We start from the raw sequence: 27332 nt of genomic DNA, 5'->3' as shown, positions 1-27332 counted from the left end.
AGGCTGTATTACTTTATTTCTGACAAAGGAGCTTAGACTGCCCCTATCTCTCTAGGGGCATGTTTGAGAGAGCCCCAGATTGAACAGAGCACTGTGAGCATTTCCACAGGGCGGCAAACCCTTCCTGTTGGTCGAATACTTGTAAGTTGGGCAATGCTGAACATGTTAAAGTCCTTGGCCAGTTTAATGGTAAATGAATTAATCACAAAATAATTAAACGTCTCAAGCATATTAAATAGAAAATAAGTAGGACATGGTTCCTCTCCACATGAATTCCTCCTGATGAAGCACTTTCTGCTGTGACACAGAAATAAAGTGAAGTCCCTTGGTGATTTGAAGCAGATATACAGCCATTAATTCTACATTCATGTGCCTTTTTTTGAGAACTGTATTTTTATTTAAAAAAAAAAACTCTCTGTACCATAACTGATAATTATTTTGTGAAGGGGGTAAGAGCAAAATTATTTTCACAGCAGCTAAAGCATTTTTAATGCAACAGCTGCAGGGCTTAAATAATACATAGGCAGGGAATCTTATAACCAAAGTGGGGTTGGGGGAAGAATTGATGTATCTAGTGCCTTCCAACTCAGGGTCACTGGTATGAATCTGACCAGGCTTGATTATGCCTGAAGTTTGCCTACGTTTGATGACTCCTTAGTGGCCTTAGTGAAATGAAGTGATGGGTATAGCCAATTTCCCTCTGGGCAGCCACCCAAGAGTTCAAGCAGATGCTTTCTGCAAAGGGATGGGGATGCCATAGATATGGACACCCTTGAGTAAATTGTTCCCTCAAGTTCTGCATTGTAGCTTACTCTGATTATTCTGATGATTGCTCTGATGATCTTGATTTTGAGGATTCTGATTCTGATTATTATAAGTCATCTTATAGAATGAGAATTTTTGTTACATGTCTTCCCCCTCTAAATTATTGAGAGAGAAAAATAAACATAGAACATGAAACTGTGGTAACTATCAGTCTCACTGAATCACAGAATTCCTGATTTGGAATAAACCTCAGAGATTATCCAGTTCAATCTGAGAAGGAATTTTCTCTGTATCTCCAAGAAGTAGACGTCCAGCCTCCTTCCACTCCAGACTCCTAGTGATAAGTAAGTTACTACCTCCTAAAAGTCCCCCTCCAATGTATCTTTAAAAACCCTTTTCAATGATGAGTCCAAAAGACCTAGAAATATTTACATGAACTGATGCTGAATGAAGTGAGCAGAACCAGGAGAACATTGTACACAGTAACAGCAACATTGTGTGATGACCATCTTTGATAGACTTAGCCCTTCTCAGCAATGCAATGATCTAAGCCAATTCCAAAAGACTCATGATGGAAACTGCAATCCACATCCAGAGAAAGAACTGTGAAGTCTGAATGCAGATGGAAGCATACTATTTTCTCTCTCTTTTTTTGTTTTTTTGTTGTTTTTTTCTTTCTCCTGGTTTTTCCCTTTTATTTTGATTCTTCTTTCACAACATGATTAATGTGGAAATATGTTTAATATGATTGTACATGTATAGCCTATATCAGATTGCGTGCTATCTTGGGGAGGGGGGAGAAGAGGGAGGGGGAAAATTTAGAACTTAAAATCTTATAAAAGTGAATGTTGAAAACTAACAATAAATAAATAAATAAAATTAAAAAAAAAAAAAAACACAACCCTGTTCAAATCCCACCAATTCTAGGAAGCCCTCTCTGACCAGACCAGCCTAATAGTGAGTCCTTCTACTTTTGAAATTCTATATTAATAAATGCCTTACTATTTATTTTGAACTCAGCAATAGTACCTAATAACCCCTTTTAATACATATTTTGTAGTGATTGTACTAATCTGTACTAATTGTACTGAAATTGCTTTCAGAACATGAACTATATGTTATATTTCTTCTATTCTTTTCAGCACCTTGAATAACCTTACACATGAATAAATATTTTTTTTTTATTTTGGAAGATAGAAGGTCAGGAGATGAAAGGATTGAACTAGTCAATTTCTTTTATATTACAGTTCAGAAGATCTGGGATTTCAGGCTGGAATATACCTTAGAGGTAATCTAGTCTAACTCATTTTTAAAGATAAAGAAAGTGAGGCCCAGAGAAGTTAAATGCCTTGTTTAAGGTTATACAGTAAGATTAAATAATTTGCCCAATTAGATTGGAGTTCTGAAGATTGTCTATGTATATGTTATATCTGTCTAGTAGACCTTGAGCTTCTCTAGGAGCAGAGATATTTCTTATCCAAACTTTATATCTCTCTCAGTGTTTAGTACAATGTTTCGTACATAATAGGTGCTTAATAAATGAGTTTTTTTTTAAATTGAATTGGATTCAAGGGAAGGATGATTCAAGGGAGAGGAGATTCTTGGGAATTGCTTAATCTTGTTGAATTCTTATAATTTTTATTCAGTCTTTTACACAGGAAATATTAGCCAAGCTTCTAGTATGTACAAGTCACTATACTCAGCATTATAGGGTGAATAGTGATTGGATGAATAAACATTTATTAAGCACTTATTATGGGCCACACAATGTGCTAAACTCTAGAGATACAAATAGAAAAACTGAGAAAGGCCCTGCTCTCAAGGAATTCAAATTCTAATTAGGAGAGACAAAACATAAAAGAAAATTTAGTTTCAGGCTGTATGAAAAAGTTTACACACCATAAAGATGTAGTGGTGGGGTGGGGATTTGGAGAATGGAGGGGGCTGGATAGTAATGCCCAAGGAATGCTTAAATTACATAAGCAAGTCAGATGGCAGTGCCAGTGGAAGGCAAAGTTTAGGCACTAGGTAGATGGCAAGAACTATAAGAGTCAGTAACCACAGAGCATAAGGCCTGTTGGTCCTCCTTGTCAGTAGCATCAAACTCAACTTGAAACCAGGGCCACTCAACTTCATATTGACTTAGAAAACCACATATTAACATTTTCTGTATTCTAATGTATTTGCATTTGTTTCATGAAATATTTCCCAGTTACACATTAATCTGGTTCAGCAGCACTCAGGAACATTGCAGGCAGTGTGTGCAACAGTGCTGCCCTATATAACCAAAAATAACAGAGTTCCTGGCCTTGTGAGGAATGCAGCAAGGGAGAAAGGGCTCCCTTCCCTGAGGACTTTCCATAATATGTTGTCCCAGATGGATTCTGCTGGGTGAAGGAAGATAGAAAGTCAAAAGGGGGTGATTCCAGTGGTGATTCCCACCACCTGGACTTCCCCGATGGGTTCTGGGACAGCTCAGGAACAAGACCAGGGAGTGATGGAGGAATAATGCAAGCATGGGAGGGAGGGCCTCCTGGTGTTTGTTTTCAAGGAGTTTATGGGCTAATAATATTCTTTTTATTTAAATAAAGGGTCTTGATACCCTTCTGGGTAGCTACTCTTGAGAGCAATAATGAAGGTGGGGAGTTGAAACAGCAAAGTTGTTTTTCAGTAGGTGTGTTACTTTAAATCTCTGCTGTCCCATGACAGATGCCTGCCTCTTTCCTTAGAATGAAGTTCACGTGGGGATCATTGCTTTCCACATATATAGATGAAGGATTTATAAAGAACATTTAAACAAGAACATAGTGGAAAAGTCTCAGGTTTAGGAACAGAACTTGGAGAAAAGTGAGCCACAGTGGGCCTGGGCGCTTCCTCAAATGGAGGTTCTGAACCAGTAGGATGAAGGGGCCAGTCACAGGGGTAGAGGTATCACTAGGGTGAGAAAGCAGCGGGGGTAGAGGTGGAAAAATCCAGAGAGTCAGGAGCAGAGCCAGGAGATAATTGAAGCATTCAGTGAATTTTGTAGTGCAGAAGTTACTTAGACATGGGCCGAGCTGCAGTTAGGTAAGAGAAATGCTTAAATTCAGGGTTTCCCAAAACCAGAAATCATGTAGGAGTCCATATCTCCAGAAACCTTTAAAGCAGAGAGGCAGGCACTCAGCCTTTCATGTTACAGAGAAAAACAGCACACGAGAAAGCTTCCATTTCCAGAGCCTAAATCCGTTTCCAAGGTGAACCTGGGAAGGAGGCACAAGTGGAGCTATTATTATGGCAATTTGTTTCCCACAAACAGAAGCCCCCAGGTGGAGAAATGGGAGTCGTTAAATGGCTTTTTTTCCCCCTCCTTGATGATGTATTCCTGGGTCCCTAGGTGCCACATCTGAGAGGGCATGGTAGCCTTTCCCCACAGTCCTGTCATGCTGACAATAACCTGGCATCCGGTGGCTGTAGTAGAAGCCGAGTATCTCCCTGATGGACAATTAGACATTTCAGAGAGGCAAGGATGCTGCTCTTCAATCAGAAGAGATATGGAAACCCAATTATCCCACAAAGGGAACAAAGGGAAAAGTGAAGCCCCCTGCATCTCTCACCACAGATACACAGAAGAAAATTCTACAGTTCATTTGGTGACACCTTTGAGCTGAGGAAATTTTCTTGAGAATTTAGAGTTGTTCAGATATTTAGGGTGTGCAGTAGGACTACTTTTTTTTTCTTTTTGCAGTCTAGAAAAAAGCCTTTATTGTCTTCTCATCATGCCTAATAGAGGTAAGCCTGCTTTTCTTTTTTTTTGTTATGTTTTGTTTTTCTTTCTTTTTTTAAAATGCTGTTTGCCCCAGATTATATTTCTTGCAATGTCATCTGGAGACAGAAATTCTTATTCTGATTTTTAGTTCAAAAAACAGCAGCAGCAGCAAAAAAATAAATAAATAATGAGGTAAACTGATGGGAAAATTTCTATCTCCATCACATTGAAATCTATGAAGGAAGAATCTTGCCAATTCCAAGTAAGGAGTACTCAAATGCCAGTAAAGGGGCCCTGGTGTCATTGCCCCCAACCTGTGGAGGGACAAAAAGTATTATGAGTCATATTGACCTACCTTTGAGAGATACTGGAGTGACTTCATTAAAGTTGCTTAAGCACTTTGAAAATCCTCTGATGAAAGGTAGTTTGTAAGAGTATAATATGCTTTTAGAGCAATGGGCATTTCAGAAGGCAGGAGGAATTTTTTCCTCCCCCTGTTTCAAAACAATGTGCTCACAAAGATATTCATCCCATATCCATGTACATTTGGCTGTGATAAATATAGTCACTGACCTTTAGCAGATGTTAAAGTGAAAAACCAGAGAAATTGGACATGCTGTGATGGCTATTGCCTATTTTACAGAGCTTTCTGGCATATTGATTGGCTGCAATACACTTCTGAGAGCTAGTATGTGGCACTTAATAAACTCATCTCTCCTCCCCTTCCCCCTCCCTTGGATAGCAGAGGAGGAGGGGTAGTTGGTGTTCCATGACCCACCACGACACAAGACAGGAACAACTTTCTACATGAAAGAGTCAATACACTGCATCTTGTGATAGGCAGACAGCAGGATACTGCATGTCTTTAGTGGGGGTATGGGTTTGTTTCTCCTTCCCTTCACCCTCCCCCTTGGTTCTCTGCATGGCATAAGCCAGAATAAAAGAATGTGCAGGGATATTCTTAGCTGAGGCTATCAGAAGAAAGTTGGCATTTTGTCATTAGAGGCAGTGACAAGGCCATTTGCAGGGATTTTTATAATTATTAGTGTCCCAGAAATGGCTATATGGGGAAGGGGTAGGTTGGATTTCTAGCAGAGATTCAAAGATCTGAATATGGCAATGCCTGATGCTTATAGCCCTGGTTAGAGAAATATTTAGTTTAGTAATAATATTCATTCTTTGTATTCATCAGTTGCCAGAGAGTGTTACTCACTTTTTAGCGTTATAAGTATAATCTTATAATATCTGCCTGTGTGTCTATCTGTGTGTTTCATGTTAGTCCTTCTCTCAGTGGCTGGACTGATTTCCCTTTACCTGTAACCCTTCCTTCCTTCCCTCTCTCTTTTCTCTTCTCCCTTGATATCTCTCTGCATCTGTCTCTGTCTCTGTGTCTATATCTCTGTGTCTATGTCTCTATCTCCATCTCCAACTCTATCTCCACCTCCATCTCTCTCTTTGTCTCTGTTTTGTCTTGATGTCTATATCTGTCTCTATCCCTTTCTCTGTCTATCCCTCCCCCCAGTAACAGAGATTGCAATTCATCCACGCCTTTTTTTATTGTGTGAAACTCTTGTCTACCTTCTCCCATAAATCCTTCATAGAGTCTGAGCCCAATATGCTTAAGTATTAACTTAAGTTTTTTAACATTTTTTTGGTACCAGCACACAAATCAGACTGTCTATCTGTTGTTAGTTAATCTCAGTATATGACATCAAAACGCTTTTATGGATTAACCATTTTTGGGAGGGATGGGGGTATGATCCCAATTACACACTACTTTTGTCAAGAATGCTTTCATTGATAATATGATGTAGCTTCTTAATTTCCACAATTTTCTCTATTTCACTTTGGGTCAGAAAATTTCACTTCTTCATAGATTATATTGCATGAATCATAACCTTATAGATAATTTGTAATATAACATATAATATTAAATATAACATAATATTTATGTTAAGAAAGATGCCTTGTTTTTGTTGTTTCAGAAAGTAGCTTGGGATCCTTGAAGTTTCTGTACAATTTCTCAAGTGCCGTCTAACCCCCTACCCCCTTTCTTCCTGCTTTTTGGTTCTGAGACCATCCCATTGTGCATCTTCAGTGTCTGTCAGGGTTGCCTGTACTAATGAACTTACTCAGTGTGGGTTGTCCAGTCAACAGCATATCATCAGCTGAACAATATTCTTTTAACATTTGGTTTTTCTTGTATGGATTACTAAACTGAACTCTTTTGAGGGTTTGTAGTTAAATATGAGATCTGATTGATTCCATCATTCTAAGGGATTGGAATCAGCAAAATGTGATCCACAAAAAGGAGTGTCGGGAGGATCTACCTCACTGTTCTCATAAGTAAGCAAGAATTGCTCTTCTATTTGATCTATCCACTGCCTATCCTCCATGATCATGGCAAACACCTTCTGCAAACACCCTTTGTTCTACAGTGTGCCTACCCTGATATTGAGAGTTATGGAATCATCAAACGAAGTAATCTCTGCTGTTAGATCAAGGCATCTTTTATTATGTTAATATATGAACTGCAGACATCTTGGAGAAGAAAAGCCTTTCAGGGCTGCATTGTGCTCTATTAAGTCAAATTTTCATTTGTTTATTTTTGTTTTCATGGAGCCATGAATAGCTGAAATTGTGCTTGCAGCAAATTCATTTAGGTGAGGGTGGCATTTCAGCTGTAAGTACAGTCTCTCCTCAGGTGCAGGTTTGTTGGATGGGAGAGCTTTATCCTTCCTGGAGTCCTGGTCTTTGACTCCATAAAGGTTGTCATTGTCAGTACGGTCCTAGCAAAGACCCTGGGGATGGTGGCAATATTCGGTTTCATCTAGTGCCACCAGAAGACTTCAGATGAGGTGCAAGTGTGGTGGTCACTGTGGGGAGGAAGCCACACCCCTCCCACAGATGTCAGCATGCCAGGTTAAAGCCCTGTTTGTACTGTGCTGGTTATGAGCTTTCTTTAAAAAACATAAAGAAACAATAGAATATGATCTTATATTCTCTGTATTTTGTAGTCAGATTTCCTAATAACTTCTCATATTTTCATCAAGGATGCTCTAAATTTGTGTGTCAAACATTCTCATAAAAAACTTCATTGAATTGAGAAAGAAGGCATATGGACCAGTAGTTATTAATATTCTTCAATTGTTTTTTTTCGGTGGAAATGCTGTCAGAAATGTTCTCTCAATTACTCTATAGCTTCTTTTTCATAAATCTTGAAATTCACTCCCAAAACACATTCAAAATGCTGTTGCCTCTATCATGTATTTCTATTATGTATACTTGGTCCAGTCCAGCTGTTTTTAGAATGGATTTATAGTTGGAAAGAATCTAAGAGGTCTTCTAGTCTCTCCTACCAATTTTACAGATGAGGAAATTGAGGCTCAGAGAAATTAAGTGAATTGCCAAAGGTCATAACTAGCGGTGACTCGAGAAGCATGATTCAAACTAACTTCAACCCAGGCAACCTATAACTGACAATCCTGAAGAGTTTGAGTGGAGCAATGTAGAAGTATTCTTCTACTTCTTCATAGTGTGTTGTTTCATCACTGGGGCTATGTAAATTGAAGGTCCCAGAGGATATAGGCTCTTTCTTTTTTTGCCTTTGTGTTTTTTTTTCCCTACAATTAGCATATTTCCTGGCACACTGTAGGAACTTAATAAATACTTATTAATCGAGGGCAGCTAAGTGCTCTTACATTTCTTTACTCATCTTAAATAGCATATCCCTATTAACCATATTTGTGCTGTCCTTCCCAGTTCAAATCATTCCTCTAGTCAAAGAACTATTTAGAGGTAAAAGACATCATAGAGTCTAAACCTCTCCATTGATTTGTAGAAAAGGAAACTATATCTTTAACAAGTGAAATGACATCTAGAGCTTAGCATAGCGTTTGGCATGTGGTAGGCACTTAATAAATGTTTGTTGACTGACTCAATGACTTTCCCTAGGTCACACAAATAGCACGAAGCAGAGGCAGGAAAAAACCCAGCTCCTGTAGCTGTAATTCAATTCTCTTTCCAATTCACTACATTGGAATGGTGGGCAATGCTACTAAACAAACAGGAGGTAGAGATTGGGTGGCAACAAAAAACACTTAGAGAAACTCTCATATGTGAAACCGTGGGATTTATGTTGAGGACCCCTGGGTTTAATGGTTACTCATTCAAAGGTTTCAGTTTGGTTTTCATCTTTTTTCATACAATATTCTTCTGTAATCCCCTGAATGGATCACAGTGATCATAGTCACAGAGATGGAAGACGCCTTAGATATCTTCCAGTCAAATTTCCTCATTTTACTCAATGGCAAGTAGGGACTTTGTCTCAATACACTGAACACAATACCTTGCAGAGATTTCCCCAGGTTTTCTGAATGCAAGCACATGAGCCAAAAGTAGCAAAAATTCCCCAAAGAGTATCTGGATCCTCTGTGCTATTGAAGTTTCTAATACGGGTGTTGATAAGATATGCACAGTTCTGTGAGAAAGGACTTGATCTGACCATCTTTCAGAGACTACTATGTTTTCCTTTAATTTAGAAATTTGCAATTCCATGGTACAAACAAAACTGGGGAATTAAACCATAGTGGCAAGATGGATCTATTCTTAAGTATCTCAGGCCCATTAAACCAGCTTTGAAGGAAATTTATTGCTTGTATGACCCTTATTAGTTTAGGCTTACAGAGAGCCAGGTTCCTTCTGGTAGAATAGAAGGAAGAACTTACTTGAAATCAGAAGACCTAGGTTCTAATCCCAGATCTGCAATTTATTGGCAATGTGATCTTGGGCTGGTTACTTCATCATGCAGGGACTCAGTTTCCTCACATTTAAAATGATAGCTTTGAACTAGATGTACCAAATCCTATAATCTTATGACCTATGCTGTGGTCTGGACCTGACAAAGTATAGGCAAATTCAGGTACAGCCTTAGACAGGCAGAGCAGGTTTTCATTTCTATGTATAATTTCTGAGGGATCCTGGGAAGGCTCCTTTTAGGAAAAAAAAATCTCCTTGCTACACAGTGCCTAAAATTCCCTCAGAAGAGTATGATAGAACTTTAATTGTACAGTTATGAATCAGTTTTGGTTTTGTTTGTTTTACAGTATATCACTATATATATATACATACACATATACATACACATATACATATATACATACATACCCATACACACATAGATACATGCATTCACATGCACACACATATATACACACATATATATACACAAACACAAAAACACATATTATATATACATTTATATGTATGCTGGGAAAAGTAACAACTAAAATATACTTTTCTTAGACCAGTTTTCCAAGTATGGGGAGGCCACGTGAGGTTGCTAGGTAAGGTTTAGTATGATTCAGCCTACTTATTAGCAGTGCCTAGGCATGGTCCTGGTTGAACTCCATCTACCTAGATAGCTGAGGAAATCTCGCACTGACAATCACAGATTTCAGGAAACAGCTGCTTTCTAATGCACAACCAATCCAAAAGATAACAGATTATAATTATGCTTGCTACCCTCTAGGAGAGGAGCAGCTAACACATAAGGTTACAGTGACTGACCTTTACACAATAAAGTTTGCAAATGGTTTTCAAGTTAACTCATTTGAGGTTCACCTCAAGCCTGAGATGTGGCTACTATAGGTTTTTTTCCCCCCTTTCTATTTTTAAAGCTGAGAAAACAGCCTCACAGAAGTTAGATTGACTGTAAAAGTGCAAAGCAGTATTTGAACCTGTGTTCTCTTAACTCTAGGCCCTGCATACTATCCACTGTACCGTATGCCTAGTAACTTTTTAGCTCCTTCTAATTAGTAGAACATTGAAACAACTGACTGAATGTTAGGGGTAGATCTCTGTCCCTTTAGGAAGATGGCTGAATCAGCCCAGCAAGAGTTATAAAATGCACCATCCTCATTTAACAGCTGGCAAACTGAAAACACAGAGAGATTGAATGACTTGCCTGAAACCAAACAATTTGTTAGGGCTTGAATCAGAACTGGAACTCAAGTCCCCTGAATCAGCCTAATGCGCATTCCACAACTGTGATAGAATGCCTCCCTTAGGATTCAAATGTTCATTAAGTGCATGGCACTGAAAAAGGAAGCTTGATCAGTGGAATACTTCAAAACTTTGACTTATCCTGGATGTGAGCATTTCTTCTGCTGATACTGCTCGTGGGTTTAGAACTGGAATAGATACTAGGAGCCCTCAAATCCAGCCGCCTCCTTTTGTAGATGAGGAATCAGAAGCATAGACAGGTTGTAACTTGCAGCTAGTAAATGTCTGAGGCGGGATTTGAACCCCAGCCATCCTGACTATAAGTCCAGTACTTCCCCTTCCACCCTCCACTGTACTAAGCTGCCTAACAATCCTGCCATTTAGTATCTGCGAGTTGTTCTAACTGAAGCCCGATTACCATCCTTCTTATGATGAAATTGGTCCTAACTAGCTAGGTACTGTCACACAATGGACCCATTATCCATGGCAATGCCAATATTTGAAGTCTTTACACCTTGGTAGGAGGTGAAGATCTTGTGCTTCTTTGGCATAACCTTAAAGAAAAATGAATCTCTACCACACCATAATGATGTGAAAGAGGAGAGGTCAATGGATTCTTTGAATAATTCTTTGAATAGATTTCCCAAGGCTAGGGGTAACTTACAAGTAAATGATGTAATCAAAGTTCATTAGAATAGGCTCAGCCTCTCATTGTAATATCCATTCTCCCATTAATTGTTAACTGATCAGAGTTGATAGCCACCTTAGAAAATATGATTGTCTTTGGCATTTAAGAGTGCCACAGACCGCCTTTTGTAAAATGCTATAATTAAAATTTATAAATAAAATGAGTAGTTACCCAGGAATTATGTCTCTTGAATTTTTTAAACCATTACCCAGTCATATGGTAGGATTAATTGCAGAACATGGCACCACACAATAGAGAAGAATTTTCTCCATTGGTCAATAGTGTTTCCAAAACTGTATAGTTTTAAAGAGGTGAGAAAATCATAGAGACAGACATGCGGGGATTCTACAAGGCTCTAAATTTGACCTTCTATAGAGCTTTCCAGATGTTTACAGAAACATATGAATTAATAAGTAGGTTGGTTTTTGCATAACATTGTTGGGTCAGTAAACAAATGCAGATTGGGGCCAGAAGCTATCAGCAAATGTACTCATTTCTAATGTAAATGCCTGCAAAGCACTAATACAAAAGTTTGTAAAATGTGGCAAGAAAAGCAATTAAAGTAATTACTTGACTTTTTTTTTAACTAGACATTTGTTGCTGTTGAAGCTGTAATTAAATTTCTTTTTTGTAGAACACAGTTACATTTTTCTTCCACTTAATGTCATAAGTAACTGAAGCAAATGGTGCCTCCTGAGATTTAAGACCTATGAATAGTTTTAGAAGTATCTAAACCTCCACCTCCCCTCCCCCAGTCTTCCCCAAAGTATCCAGTGCATTCCGTATGAGTACCATGATTATTTATGATCTATAGCTCTCAGGTCTTCAATTCCAGAGAGGCTATATTTCTTTAGAAATTCTGCAAGTAAGGGAACTGAGGCCTATGAAACAGTCAAAGGTTTAAATTGTGGTTTTACCCCTTATTTTGATAAGGCTAAAACCTTTCTGGGACTCAGTTTCCTTCTCTGTAAAATGGAATGGTTAGACTATAAGACCTCTGAGGTCCCTTCCAACTCTGAATCAATCAATCTACCAACGAGGATTTATAGAACTCTTATTATGATCCATCCTTTCAAGTTACAAAGGAAATGAAAAACAAATAGATAACAGTGCTTGCCTTCCAAGATCATACATTTTAATAGAGGAAGATGACATGTAAATAAGTAGATACATACAGATCCATACATTGTAGATATAATGTAACTTTAGATAGGAAGGCTCTACTACTTGGGGGAATTGGGAAAGGCCTCTTTATAAGGGTAAGATTTGATCTTAGTCTTGGAGGAAGCCAGGTGTTCTGGTGTTCTAAAAGGTAAAGGTGAAGCAAGAGGGCATTCCAGACATAGGGGATAGTCAGTGGCGTGGAGATAAGAAAGTAAGTGTTACATGTGAAGAAAAGTGAGTAGGTCAGTGTAGATGGACTATAGAATAAGAGGAGGGGACTAAAGGATAAGAAGACTGGAAGAATAAGGAAGGACCACGTGGTGAAGGGCTTCAGATACCACACAGCAGGCTTTATGTTTATTCTTAGATGTAATAGGGAGCCACTAGGGTTTATTGAGTAGGGGCTGGGGGTTTAGACAATTAGACAATTAGAAATATTTGGCAGTTGTATAAAAGGTGTAGAGTAGAGAAAGAGTTGAGGCTGGAAGACTAATTAGAAAGCTATTGCAATAATTCAAATGAAAGATAAGGAGTTGGACAAAGGAAATGGTTGTATGAGGGAAGAGAAGACGATGTAGAGATGTCAGAAAAGTAGAAATGACAAGTTTGGCAACTGGTTGGATGTGTGATGTGAGTGAGGTTCATGACCTGCATAAACAGAAGAATGGTGTACCCTAGACAGTAATGGAGAAGTTCAGAAGAAGAGAAGTAGTTTGGGGAAAAGACAGCAAGTTCTGTTTTGGACAAGTTGAGTTTGAGATGCCTACAGGAAATCCAGTTCAAAATACCCAGTAGGTAGCAGGTGATGTGGTATTGGAGATCATGAGAAAGACTAGGGCTGCTACATGCATACAAAAATATGTAAATACAAATATATACACATACATGCATATACAAATAAAGGTATATATTCTTGGATGTACATATATACATGTACATATATGATATATACATATACATACACACACATATATTAGAGGTGATGATGGAACCTGTGGAAGCTAATTAGATCAATAAGATAGAAAATATTTAGAGAACAAAAGAGGGTTCATAATAGAGTCTTGGGGGATTCCTGTTGTTAGAGAGAATAATATGAATGAAGGTCCCCGTGAAGAAGGCTGAGGAAGAACAGGATAAATAGGATAACCAGGAGAGAGCAGGGCCGTGAAAATCTCCTGATGAGATCAAATGAGATAACATTTATGAAGTATTAAGCACAATTCTTGCTTCATAAATACTTATTCCTTTCCAATCCACTCCAAACCTAGGGAGGAGAGTATATCAAAGAAGAGAAGGTGGTCAGCAATGGTCAACGCTGCCAAATGATCAAGAGGAATGAGGACTGAGAAAAAGCCATTAGATTTTATTATGATCCCACAGTTTTAACAGGAGTGATAATAATGATGATGATAAGAGTAATCATGGTGCTAGCTAGTGTGGTGATATTGGTTATATTTTTAGTTTTAGTGATAGACTAATGAAAATATCAATAATAAATCACTAATATTTATTAGAATGCTAACTTATTAATTAATATTAATCATATTGTGATAGAACAGTTTAGTGTATTATTAGGCTTTGGATAAGAAAATTCTGGGTCCATATGCATTCTCTAACAATAGTCAACTGAACATGAGCAAATAATTTGACACCTCTGAGTTCAGTTATACAGTCTGTGAAATGAGGATAATATCTTTAGTATCTACCTCATGGGAATAGTTACGAGTCTTAACTGATATAAAGAACATAAAGTTCTTCAGAGATTTTTAAATCCTATATAAATTCCAGTTATATGGAAAGGAGCAGGGTGAGTATGAACAGTCAGTCAATCAACAAACATTTATTAAACACCTACCATGTGCTAGGCACTGTTCTGACCTGTGATGTCATTTGGTATAGAAAGTTTCCAACTGTTGGTTGCACGTAGTAGGCAATCAATGTCTGTTAAATTGAATTTCACATGTGGCAAGTTCATTTCTCAGTTCCCTGGGCAACTGAATTTTTCCAAAACTATAAATTGCAGATTTTCATTGACAGAGAGTTTCTAAGAGTTCTCTATACCAATGACATTGAAGCTTTGGCAGATCCTAACAAATAGAAAAGTAGGATGAGCAACCCCCTCTCTTTCCTTCTCCTCCCCTTCTCCTTTATGAAGCTGGTTTATAAGGAATTAGATACTTTCCTTCCACCCCACTCTCCTTAATAGAATTGAGAACAGGTACATGGGTGGGTTTTTAATAAATGTTTATTATAGTGATTCTGATTCTGATTAATATAGCTTAAATGATTTTGCTTCGTATTTGTGCATTCATTCAATATCTTTATTCTAGGCTTCCCTATTGTTGGGGTCATCTGCATTTGTATTGGCTAGTGAAATCCAAGAAGGTAGAACTAATGTCTATAGCATTAGCCTGGTGATTCATGCAAATAGACATTTTGGAAATGCTTTGTGATTGCTCAATTCAATTCAAAAAGCATTTCAGAAGCACTTTCTATGTGTAAGACCTTGTGTTCCACACTGGGAGACACTGAAGCAATAAGGATTCTCACATGATGTTATTACAAGTGAGAAAACTGGGGATTTGCAGCTTGGAATGACTTCCGCCATGGCCACGTAGGAAGTCAGCATTATATCCCGGACAAGTTAATTTGTCTGACTTTGTTTAAGTTTTACTACATAGTATTTAGTAACTTCATTGGAATAATAATAATTAGACGATGATTAAAACGATTAGGGCTACCTCCTTATTAATATTTAATTTAAAGATTTAGAATGGATGTATATGAGGGCAGGGACTGTTTACATTTTTAGCTTTCTATTTCTAGTGTCTTCCAGAGTATCTGCCGCACAGTAGGTGATTAATAAATAGATGTTGGATTGTTGAACACAAATGGACATTGCTACAACTGTCTGTGTTTTGTGTGGTCATTTTTTGGGGGAGGGGGAAACAAGTGATCTGTGATTTCCTCAGTGGGGAAAGCACCCAGTGAGGAACTTCCTCTACCACCATCTTCTCTTTAACTTAAAAGTTTCGAGGAGTAGCATGGGAGACCTGATAGGTCAAGTTGTGACAGAGTAGTACAGCCAACATATGACAACAGAGTAAAGACTTTAACCCAGGAGTTTGTGATCTACTTGGGCTCTCTATCCACCATGCCATTAATAAACAGATGTATGCATGTATACATAGGTATATACACATGTACACACACATATGTACACACACGTGTATATGTGCGTATAGATATGTGCATATGTGTGTGTTTCCTGTGACATATGAAATTTATTTTACTATGTTAAATCACATGCTTTGTATTGAAGGCTGAAGACTTCCCTGTCTTTGGCTAACAAAGAGGTTAAAATAGACATGGAATTTTCTTAGCATGGTTCTAACTGGAAGTTCTCTATCAGTAATAATGAGGATGATAATGATCATGATTATTTTCGTATCCAGCCATTCCTATTGCATTTCATGTCTTATTAAGTGTTTTCCTTACAAATTTGTGAGGGTGGCAGTGTTATTGTTACCTGTATTCTACAGATTATCAGCTGAGGGTCACTGATTAAGTAATTGTCTTAGTATAAGAGGAGTGTTCCCTAACATGTGTTCTTCCAATTAATGTATCTAATATGATCCTTTATGTCCTGATACTTTTACCAAGTAAAAACGTCTCTTCGATCTGAGAGAAATGATTATTAATAATCAATTATTAACATAGGGAGTCAGGTTTTTTTTTCTCTTTTTACTTCCTCATTCAAAGCCCAGACCTACAGGTCAGTCAGCCTCTGGAGGACAGGGCTGATGATGAGATTGACCTGACCCCCTGGCAATATTGTCAAGCTTGGGCAGCACCCCACCCAACTGGGAGAGCTTATTTCAGATTAAAGTGTAAATATACAATCTAATCTAGGTGAATCCGGGACCCTAAAAAGAATTAGGATGAAGCCCTTGAAACCCCACCGCTGTTCAGTGTCTGGGAGAAGATGAATTCTTTTGTCCAGATAGCTGGAGGCAGCTGAATCTTATTATCAAGTTGTAGGAGGAGCTGAAGGCTTTCAGCCCACCTTCTTATTTGAAAGTCTGCCCCTTCATTGATTGTTTACCAATCAGGATAGATCTCCACCTGTCAGTGGCACCCAGTTTTCCAACGGTATTTAAGCATTCAATGATCTCCATGGTCTTTGTCTTTGGTTAGTGAGAGACACCACTGACTATCAATTTATTGATTATTTGCTAGCTAAATTAATAAACTGATTATTAATTACCTAGAAACTCTGTCTCTCAGGACTTTTCATTCATCTCAGATCAAATTGCAGAATCAATTAATAAAACAAAATGAAGAAGTTAACAATTCATGGGGTCCTGGCTCACCAATGTGAGTTGGAATTAAGAGACTAAGCCCAGAGGGGCTGCTATACCAGTCATACAACTAACACATGATAGAATTGGGTTTCTAGTCCAGGTCTCTGTACTCCAAAGGCTGTAGCTATCTCAAAGTAGCTATCTCAAATTGCTCTCAATAAGAGGGCATTCAGGATATTTCTACTTTAATCACTTATGACAACTTAATCCTTCTAGGACATAAGTGCCACAATGGCTAATACATATTTCTAAGATATTTGGTGAGTCATGCCAAATATTGTAGAGTTGGAACCAATAAGCTAAGCAACTTTTTGATTCAATTCTTCAGGCCAGTACTTTTGTTAGTATGAGGACTCCCTTTCTTGATCCTTGATGCATATTGCCATCCTTTGGAGAATGGGTAGATTCTCTCTTAGAAGAGGCATTTATCACCCTGTTGCTCATCCTACTTTTCTACTTGTTAGGATCTGCCAAAGCTTGAGTTCTGCCATTAAAAAAACCTAGGGTCACCTCCACATCACAACAAAGCACTGGAGAAAGGCTATTATGGAGGTATGTAGATGTGACCTACTATTTTCTCCTAGTAAGGACTTGGAAAGAATAGGGATCCTTGCCTTATTTAACAAGATTGGGATAGAGCACTGATGACAACTGGCTCCAGACCCAGGCCTGTTTGCCTTTTTTCTCAGAATAAAAGTCTTGGGCAACCCTTCTGCTTATTGATATAACAATGGGGGAAGAGACCAGTAACTTCACAGATGAGGGGACTCAAAACAAGGTCCTATGAGTTTTGCTTTAAGGAACTACAGATAATTAGCATGAAGAAGAAAGGACATGGAGTGGGTTAGGAAATATGATCTGAGGATCTCTTCTATAAATAACTATAGAAGGATTATTTTTGTTTTCTCCCAGCATCCAAAGAGCTGAAGTAGAACCACTGATATAAGTTACAGCATGGTAGATTTCAGGTTAATGTAAGAATGAACTCCCTAGTAGATAGAGACACACAGAAAAATGGAAAGGGATGTTTGAATAAGGTAATAAGTTCCCCTTCACTGGTAGGCTTTTGAGTAGAGTCAGATTGGCCACCTTTTGAGGATGGTATAGAAGGGGTCCTCCATCAAGAGGCATTCCTCTCATCTTAAGTTTGGATTAGATTTCCTCCAATGTCCCTTCAAAAGCTAAGATTCTATTTTCTCACCTAAAGACTAAATTAGATCTTCATAGGCTCACCACAATAAAAGAAAAAAAAAACAAAACAAAATAAAGAAACAGCAAAATACAGGATGATAAGAACGTTCCTAGATTTGTAGTGAACAGAGCTAAATTTGAGTCCTGGCTTTTTCTAGCTGCTGTTTTTAGTCATGAGCAAACCATTTCCCCTCTCAGGGCCTCTGTTTCTTCAGCTGTAAAATGAGGAGATGACACAATCTCTTAGCTTTTTTCCACCTCCAAGTTCTGTTTTGATCCAGTGATCAGAAGTATCTTCCTAAAGGGCATTTGAAGTACCCCAACTCAAAGGTAAATTAACTTAGAGGATAGCTAGGCACTATTAGAAAGACCTTAAGGAATGACTCCCAAATGGTACAATTTTAATTAGGTCAAATGGGCTAGGGTGAGGCAGAGGCCCTCACCATTAGTCTTTGGAGCACACCAGTTAGGTATGGACTAAATGTTACATTAATCAGAGCATTTGAAATGTTGCTTTCAATAACACTGAAGACATTTCCTAGGGACAAAGAAATGCTTCTTAAGTTTCCAATTCTGAAAACAATCTTAGTTCAGTTTCTGCTCCAGAACATACATACCCAAGGAAGCCAGTGACATATTAAAATGAAAAGAAAGAATGAAAACATATCCTGTTTGACACTATCCCTCTCTCTACTTTTCCCCCGCACTTGATACTGATCCTCACTCCACTAGCCCTTTCTGCTCCCTACAAGTGTTTGAGGTTTTGTATGGAGTTGGCAAAGGTTTGACTGAACTGATTTTTATCAACCATCCATTTTGCAACCAAAGGCTAAGCCTTATCTTAGAAGGAATGTCTGTAGACATCAGCAATGTCACTTTTCATGATAGTAAGCAGGATATGTTAATTTATCTGACTCAAGTATATTAAATATTTATGACTCCTGAAGCTTTATGTGGAGCCTTCAGAATAATCCTACCTCCATTCCCAAACCTACTATTCCAACCTGCTAGGACTGGGGGAAATGGAAGAATGGAATTCACTTGCAGACTGGTAATAAATTCTGCTCACCTTCCTTCTGTCTAAATGTTCCATTGATTGGAGCCATGAAAGTATTGCCACATTCGGCAATGCAAGCTTCACATGATTTGATATTTAACTTGCAGGAAAAGAGCCAGATTTCTCTCGCTCATTCACTCCTTCTCTTTTTGCTTCCAGTATGTTTTGTGAAATAGGAAGTGTCATAACCAGGTGGCTGTTTACTTTCTGCCCATTGTTTGGGAGAATATAGAGATAAACCCGAGCATGACCAGCATTCAGAAGAAGCACTCAGAAGAAATAGCCTCTTTCCCCCCACTTCCTTCTCTTTTCTCATACATCAATGTGTTTAATCTGAGTATTTGTACTTTGATGCATTATTATTATTTCTCTCCATGGGAATTGATTTGTGACATTACCTAATCAGTGTGGCTCCAATTTTAATCTGGTAGCTGGGTAATATACAAGACATTAATTTCCATAAACCATATATATTCCAAAGCTTCATTTACATAGCAAACAATTTGGTTCTATAAATCTGAAGGCATTTTTATTCCATTCGGGTTACTGTTTGTATAACCTTTTTCTAGGTCTGTTGAAGCATAAAACTTTACTAGTGCTGACAGATTTCTGGCTGCTACCCAATACATGGTAATTTTTTTTTAAATTCTGCCTACTGTAGGACCTTGCACACAGTAGGTGCTTAATAAATATTTCTTGAGTTGAATTCATTTGAAAGACCTCCCTAGGAAGCCTTCTATCATCTTCTTCCCAAGGTTTTGGCTGTTGATTATGCCTATTTAGTAGCAAAGCATTCCATTTTCTTTTCTTGTCAATTCTCATAAGCTTACTTGTGAGAATTGACAAGAAAAGAAAATGGAATGCTTTTGCTACTAAATAGGGTAAGGTGGTGGGTTCTTTGTCTGAGGGTGCTAAAGTTTGAGGACACAGACCTCAACTCTTGTAATTCTTCAGTAGCATGAAAGCAACAAAACCCGGCACCAAGTAACCAAGGAAACTTCGTAAAAATAGGAAAGGCCAAGCTGTTGGACAGTGCCAATATGCCCTGCTCACCGTCATGCCTGCCTGCTCACCCAGGGCCCTTGTGTGCTCTTCTTGTCACCCATCCCTGCAGCAAAAATGTCTGTTCATCCTTTTCAGATTACTTTTGGTTTCTGATAAGATCATTGAATTTGGAGTCAGGATATGTGATTTTTGTACCTACTTCTTCCATCAGTTAGTTCTTGTAGGCCTCTTAAGCCTTTTACTCTCTCAGAGTCTCAGTTTTTCTATCATTCCAAAAAAAAAAAAAGGATACTTCATAATTCACAGAGGTTTTCCAAATGATAAAGCATTGCATAAATGTGATCAGCAGCTGCTATTGTTAATAGATATACATAGTACCAAGAAATAATGCAGTAAAATAGAATAAACAGCATATTTAAAGCCAAAGCACCTTGGTTCAAAATTTATCTCTGCTACCAGCTATTCTCTGTGCCTCAGTTTCCTCAACTGTAAAAAAAGAGGCTGGAGTAGATGGCCTTTGGTGGTACTTCCAGTTTTAAGTTATGATCTCATGACCTAAGGCAGTTATATTAATTTCACAAAGGAACTCACTCAACACTCTGATACATTGTGTGTGTGTGTATATGTGTGTATGTGTTATTTTTCAGTAGTGTATAACTCTTCAGGATGCCATTTGGGGCTTTCTTGGCAAAGACATCCTCCAGCTCATTTTATAGATGAGGAAATAAAGGCAAACAGGGTTAAGTGACTTGCCCAGGGTCACACAGTTTCTTAGTGTCTGAGGCCAGATTTGAACTCAGGAAGATACATTTTTTTGACTCCAGGCCCAGCACTTTATCTACTGTGCCACCTATCTGCCATGTATATGTGTGTGTGTGTATCATGGTTATTTATATATGTGTTGTCTGCTATACAAAACTGTAACCTTTACCAGGACATGAATTTTTTCTCATCCAGATTTTGTATTTCTCCCACTCCAGTAATTAACACTGTCAATTGCCATTGTATGTAGGGTACATAAAGTCATAAAGTTTGTTGAATGTTTTATTAATTTGAATTCAGGACTATGAATTCAATGCCATGAAAAGTGCTAACTCAACTAACTTACTCTCTCACTTTATTATTCTGGACTTTATTATTAACCTTACTACTGTGTGGGGTGTTTGTGACCCCAAAATGATCAAATCAGAGACTTTTTCTTAAGAAAGGCAAAAAAGAGTTTTATTGCTTTCTCATGAGAAAGGACACACCCAGCATTCGCTCAAGATGGCTCTACTCAGGGTGTGTGTCTGAGTGTTTTGTAAAGCAGAATATATAGACCCTATCCGCAATTTCCCTTCCCTAACCCCCTTCCCCTCAACCCATTGGCTGGGTATATTAGGGGCACAATCTATTTGCGGAATTCTAACTTCTATGGAAGGAAGTTCAAAACAAGTTAGAGGGAAGTGGTCTCTTTGCACAACCAGAACATCTGGTTTAGCCACATGGAACATCCGGTTTAGCCACATGGAACATCCGGTTTAGCCAGAATGTGCTGCAAGGCATCTGGGTGCAGTCTCCCAACAGTCATAACTATGAAAAGTAACTGAGGTCAGGGTTAGTTCATTCCCCTGAGGGGGCTTCACCCAATATTATCCCATTCACTCCCTTATCTTGTTTACATATTTGTGTAAACCAATAAACCAAGAAATCAATTAATCAATAACCTAATCTCCCCCGTCCTCTTTTCTTATCAATTCTGTGGGAATCAAACTGTTAGCATTCCTCACACTACTGAACTCTTTGGACCACTGGGTCTTGTTATCCACCCTGACATTTCACCCTAAGGTAGTAGTGGGCAATAAATGTTTAACAACCAGCCCTCAAGAATAAAATGTACCCATGACATCAGTACACTTTTAAGGTTAATCTGCGTTATTAACATTTTCTCCATCACTTTTTGAAGTCTAGACAATTAAAAAAAATCAATCACTCAATCAAGGCCTGATTTGTAGCCTCTGCTGACTTGTGATGTGTAAAAGCTCCCACTGAAAATTGACAAAGGCCTCTTCTAAGCCAGTTCCAGGAGGTTCTGGTAAAGTCCTCTGTATTCTGGACTTGGGAAGTCTGCGCTGTAACACGACCCTCCTCTATGTAATGTCTCCCCATATTCTAATATAATTCATTGAAAGCAGAGACTATGTCACTTTTCCATCAGTGTCTTCAGTGCAGAGCACAGTTCTTGGAACATAGTAAACCCTTAACAAATGTGCTTTCATTCATTTACTCATTCATTCGTTATTTTGTTCATTTGTCATAGAAATCAGTGTTTCTCTATTTGCCAAGTAAGAAACTTGTGCAATTTTTTCCCCAGGTTTTTGGTTGAAAGAAACATGAGGTTTTGTCTGATTCTGTGTCACCACAGATCATCCTATTTTATAATCACACACAAACACACACATTTTACTAGGGGGAAGAAACCCTGAACAGCAGCAACCATATTAAGTAGTTTTTTATTCTTAACTTTTGCTATAGGATCAAAGTTTAGAATAATATCCCATTTTTGGCTCTTTTCAGGATATTAACTTTCTTACAATCTGTTGACATACAAGGAAACTGACACACACATATGCATACACATACTGTATACAGAATATATCTGTATAGATGTTGTTTGTCCTTTGTTCTGGAAGAGGATCATGACATCAGGAAGGTAATGCTGTAACTTGCAAGTGAATTGGATTTAAGTGAGGGAGGATGGTGCAAAGTCAGCAGTCTCACTTTCTCTTCCAGAGCCTTCTGGGTCCAGTGGCAAGATATAGATCAAGAACACTAGAGATGGCTTTGGATGCAGTGGGATATCTTGGCCTTAAGGAAAGGTTCTTCCCAGGTCTTATTTTGACTGAGGTAACACCCATTCAGTGATTAAGGCTGGCTAAGAAATAAGGCAAGGAATGGCCCTTTTTACCTAACCAAAAAAAAAAAAAATCAAACTAAGAGGAAAAGACCCTCAGGGTTTCTGGCCAAAAGAGAAACAATTACTTATGTACATTCATTCTGAGCCCAAACAGTGACCTGTAACTGGAGCTTGGGCTGGGACCTATTGGTGGCCAATCAATAAGAGTCAGAGTGAATTGGGTTTAAGGCACGAATTGGGTTTAAGAAAGAAATCTAGCCCTAAGATATCCTTCTAGGTTTCTGCCAACAAAATTTACGTTCCTTTGGGGAGTGCACCTGTAGATAAGTGTATGATACCCTATGTGGAAAGAGAGAAAGGAAGGGAAGGGAAAGAAGAAGGAAGGAAAGAAGGAAAGAAGAAAGGAAGGAAGCTGCATTGTCCAGTTGGAGATGGCCAGTTGGGTCCCCAGTGGGGCAACTCGGGCTACTCATAGGTTGTTGTTTGTCCTTTCTTCTAGAAAGGGACCATGCCATCAGTAAGGTAATGCTATAACTTGCAGGTGAATTGGATTTAAGTAAGGGAGGGCTGTGCAAAGTCACCAGCCTCACTTTCTCCTCCTGAGCTTTCTGAGTCTAGTGGCAAGATAGAGATCAGGACAACTGGAGGTGGCCCCCATCTGTATAGGTACTGAACATAAGAAGGCATTTATGACCACAAAACTTTTTCAGGTGCACACAGCCATGAATAAAATTGATCACATAAAGAAAAAAAGCATGAATGTTGCTTTCTGTATTTCTATCACAGTCATTGCAATTCTCTGACCTTCCAGAGTGATACCTCCTTTGTGATAAAGAAAATCAGCCAGGCAAAAACATTAGATACAGTGACCTCATCTGACAATATTCTGTCGACAATCTCTCACCTCTGTATTCTCCCATTAATTTTACTTTTTTGAATTTATGTGAAGATCAACTGTAGGCAAAGAACAAATGCCTCCATTCATGCATTTGGGGAGCTACCTTTCCATCCCAACTCTCACATATAGATCCTGTTCAGAACAACAGAAAACAAAAGCCATTAGAAGTTACTTTGTGTCCTGCATGAAATTAATTAGGATTTGATGGCAGAGAAATGCTGATAAATATTCAACAACCAGTTTTCTGAAAAAGTAAAATGTATACTTGCTGCAAGTTTAATCTACATTATTAAAATGTTTTCCATCACTTTCTTAAGTAGATAGACTTAAGTCTATCAACAAAATGATAAATCAAGCTCTGATTTAGTGTTTCTTGATTTCTGAGGTGTAAATACTCATGTTGAAAATTTAACAATTGGCTTCTGGTTGTAGGTTTGAGATGGCTCAAACACACCTCTGACTCTGATCCCAGATTCTAAAGGACAATACTGCATTTCACTTGGCATGTTTCATCAACAACAAAATGGTAGTCTAATATTAATGGGGAGATGAGGATTAATTTTGCTCTTCTCCTTTAGGATAAAGAGTAAGGAAAATTGCTACTGAAGAAGAAATTGGTTCTACTTTCTAGAAATGAGAGAGGGAATTCATCTCAGAAGTCTGATGTGACAGGCTTAACTCACAGTCTTACGAACTTCAGTTCTAGCTTGGTGGCAGACAAGCTTCACTTTGCCTCTTGTTTCTCCTCTGTGAAGTAGAATGAGTACATCTGACTCTGCTGTAGAATTCTAAGAAGTAATTATAGATTTAAGTAGATCTGAATAATCGGAACGAATTTATACTGAGGTTCACCTAGCCAAAAAGACTATAAGTTTCTGGTGGACAAGAATCATGCCATGCACTTCTTCATCTTATTCAAAGAGTAGCACATAAGTAATTGCTAAATTGAATTGAATTGGTAATATCCAGAGTCATCTCTGGTTTATGAAGAATTATGAATATTTGGTTTGGGGTGGCAGTCCTGCTATAATCACATTTAAATAATCTTAGGAACATGGCCCCCAAACCTTAGTAGATACTTAATAATTTGCTATGGCCAAACAAATTAATTACCTGGTATCTAAATAAATAAACTTGGTTAGTCCCTCAAGGCTGTGCTTGATTACAAGAAAGGGAAGTGTTTCACATGTGAAACCCTGACACTTAACTTCCTGGTTATTGAGCTTGGTAGGGTTGAATCACTCTTGGGTTAGTACAGACAATCTGTATTCAATCTTACATCCCCACGTCTGCCCCTCACCATTATATGTACATGTATCATCTAGTCCTCACATGGCAGGCCCTTCACTCTAGGAAAGTCAAGCCATAGCCCTAAGTCAGGTATTTCCAAACTGTATGGAATAGAACTTTTGAAGCCAAATGACCCATTGCCAATACTTAAATATGCATACAAAAAATAGTAGTGACACTGCTAAAGGTAAGATAGAACAAGAAGAAAATGTATTTTCTATTGTTATATATGATGAGAGTTATCACTGCAGAGATTGTGCAGTTCTGTTCCATTTCACAATGATATGTTGTCCTCTGCCTAGTGTCATCTACAGATGTTCTCCGAATGAATTAAGTGGTCATTTCTTATACCAGTACTTTGCATGCTTATTTTTTTCCCTTACATTTAACAGTTTTGTGAGACCATTTGGGATAGAATCTTCTATTATCCTCTGATAACGTTTTACAAATGACCTTATATTCTAAGCTGGTATTACCCTTGGCTACATCTTCTCATTTTGGAAAGAGATCAAATTTTTTCTGGCTAAAGTGGTTTCTGGACCCTTTTAGCTTCCTCTTTATGGTGATTTTTTTATATATTTTGGTTACATTGTTTCAAGAAAGGGTACCACTGGAGTCAATGTTTTTGCTTCTATCCATTTCCCATCTTTCAGAGTGAATTGCCCATGTAAATATGTGAGATGGAGGAATGATAGTCACAATTAGTGTCTTCACATCTTTATAGTTTTTTTTCTAATTTGCTCTAGTCTTTTTTTTTTTTACCTTTTCTCTAACCATTTTATTATAAATATATAGTCAGCTGATTCTGAGACAACTAATACATACTTTCTGAGTCACTAAACTTCATTGTTTTATGTGATCATTCTTATCAGGTCTAATATTGGCTAACATTCTTCCAGAATATGCATCATTTACAGGTTTGAGGAATTTTAAAATCTTTAAGTCTTTGGCCTCTTTCATTGCTTAAAACTGTATTTATTATTTGGCTTTAATGAGAAGTTTGACTGAGAAAAGGAGGAGAGATAAATGCTGATAGGATCTAGTGAGGGGACACACATATATATGTATATTATATATATAATTTTATATACTTTTTAAAGATTTAGGAAGCCTCAAGTATGTTTGTAGAAAGCAAGGAAGGAATCAATAGATATGGAGAGATTGAAAATTAACAAAACAGAAGGGAAGACTAGGGAGATAAAGAGGATCACAGGAAGTAAAACGAATAATTTTGATCTCATGAAATTAAAAACATTTTACACAAAGTAAATTAATGGAACCAAGATTAAAAGAAAGGCAGGAAACTGAGTGTATGCGGAGAACTTAGAGCAAGTTTCTCTGATAAAGTTCTCATTTCTCATATATATAGGAAACCAAGCCAAATTTATAAAAATAGTATTAATTCCCCAACTGATAAATTGTCAAAAGATATGAAGAGACTGTTTTCAGGTGAAGCAATCAAAGTTATCTATAACCATATGAAAAAAATGCTCTGAATCAGTATTATTAGAGAAATGCAAACTAAAACAACTTTGAAGCTGCACCTCACATCTATCAGATTGTCTAACATGACAGAAAAGCTAAATGAGAAGAACTGAATGTGGATATGGGAAAATTGGGACATTAATGCACTGTTGGTGGTGTTGTGAACTGATCCAACCATTCTGGAGAGCAACTTGGAACTATTCCCAAAGTGCTACAAAACTGTGCATTTGACCCAGACAATACCACTACACTAGTCCTCTATCACAAAGAGATCAAAATAAAACGAAAAGGACCTATTTGTAGAAAAGTACTTATAGCAGCTCTTTTTGTGGTGGCAAAGAAATGGAAACTGAGGGGATGCCAATCACTTAGAGAATGGCTGAACAAGTTGTGGTATATGATTTTGATGTAATACTATTGTGTTATAAGAAATGATGAGCAGGATGGTTTTCGAAAAACCTGGGAAGACATATCAACTCATTCACAGTGGAGTGAGCAGAACTAGAGTAAGCAGAGCTAGGAGAACACTACACAATAACAGTAATATTATAAGGATGATCAACTGTGACTTATCTATTCTGATCAAGACAATGATCCAAGACAATTCATAAAGACTCATGATGAAAAAATGCTAACAACATCCAAAGAGAGAACTGATTAACTCTGTGTCCAAATTGAAGTACACTTTTAAAACTTTTTGTATTTTTCTTTCTTCCTTTCTTTTTTCTTTTCTTTTCTCTTCTCTTCTCTTCTCTTCTCTTCTCTTCTCTTCTCTTCTCTT

The sequence above is a fragment of the Vombatus ursinus genome, unplaced genomic scaffold, assembly GCF_900497805.2.
Source record: "Vombatus ursinus unplaced genomic scaffold, bare-nosed wombat genome assembly UNPS02014778.1, whole genome shotgun sequence".
Lineage (NCBI taxonomy): Eukaryota > Metazoa > Chordata > Mammalia > Diprotodontia > Vombatidae > Vombatus > Vombatus ursinus.
The sequence above is the reverse complement of the archived record's forward strand: the minus strand, read 5'-3'. Positions refer to the sequence as shown.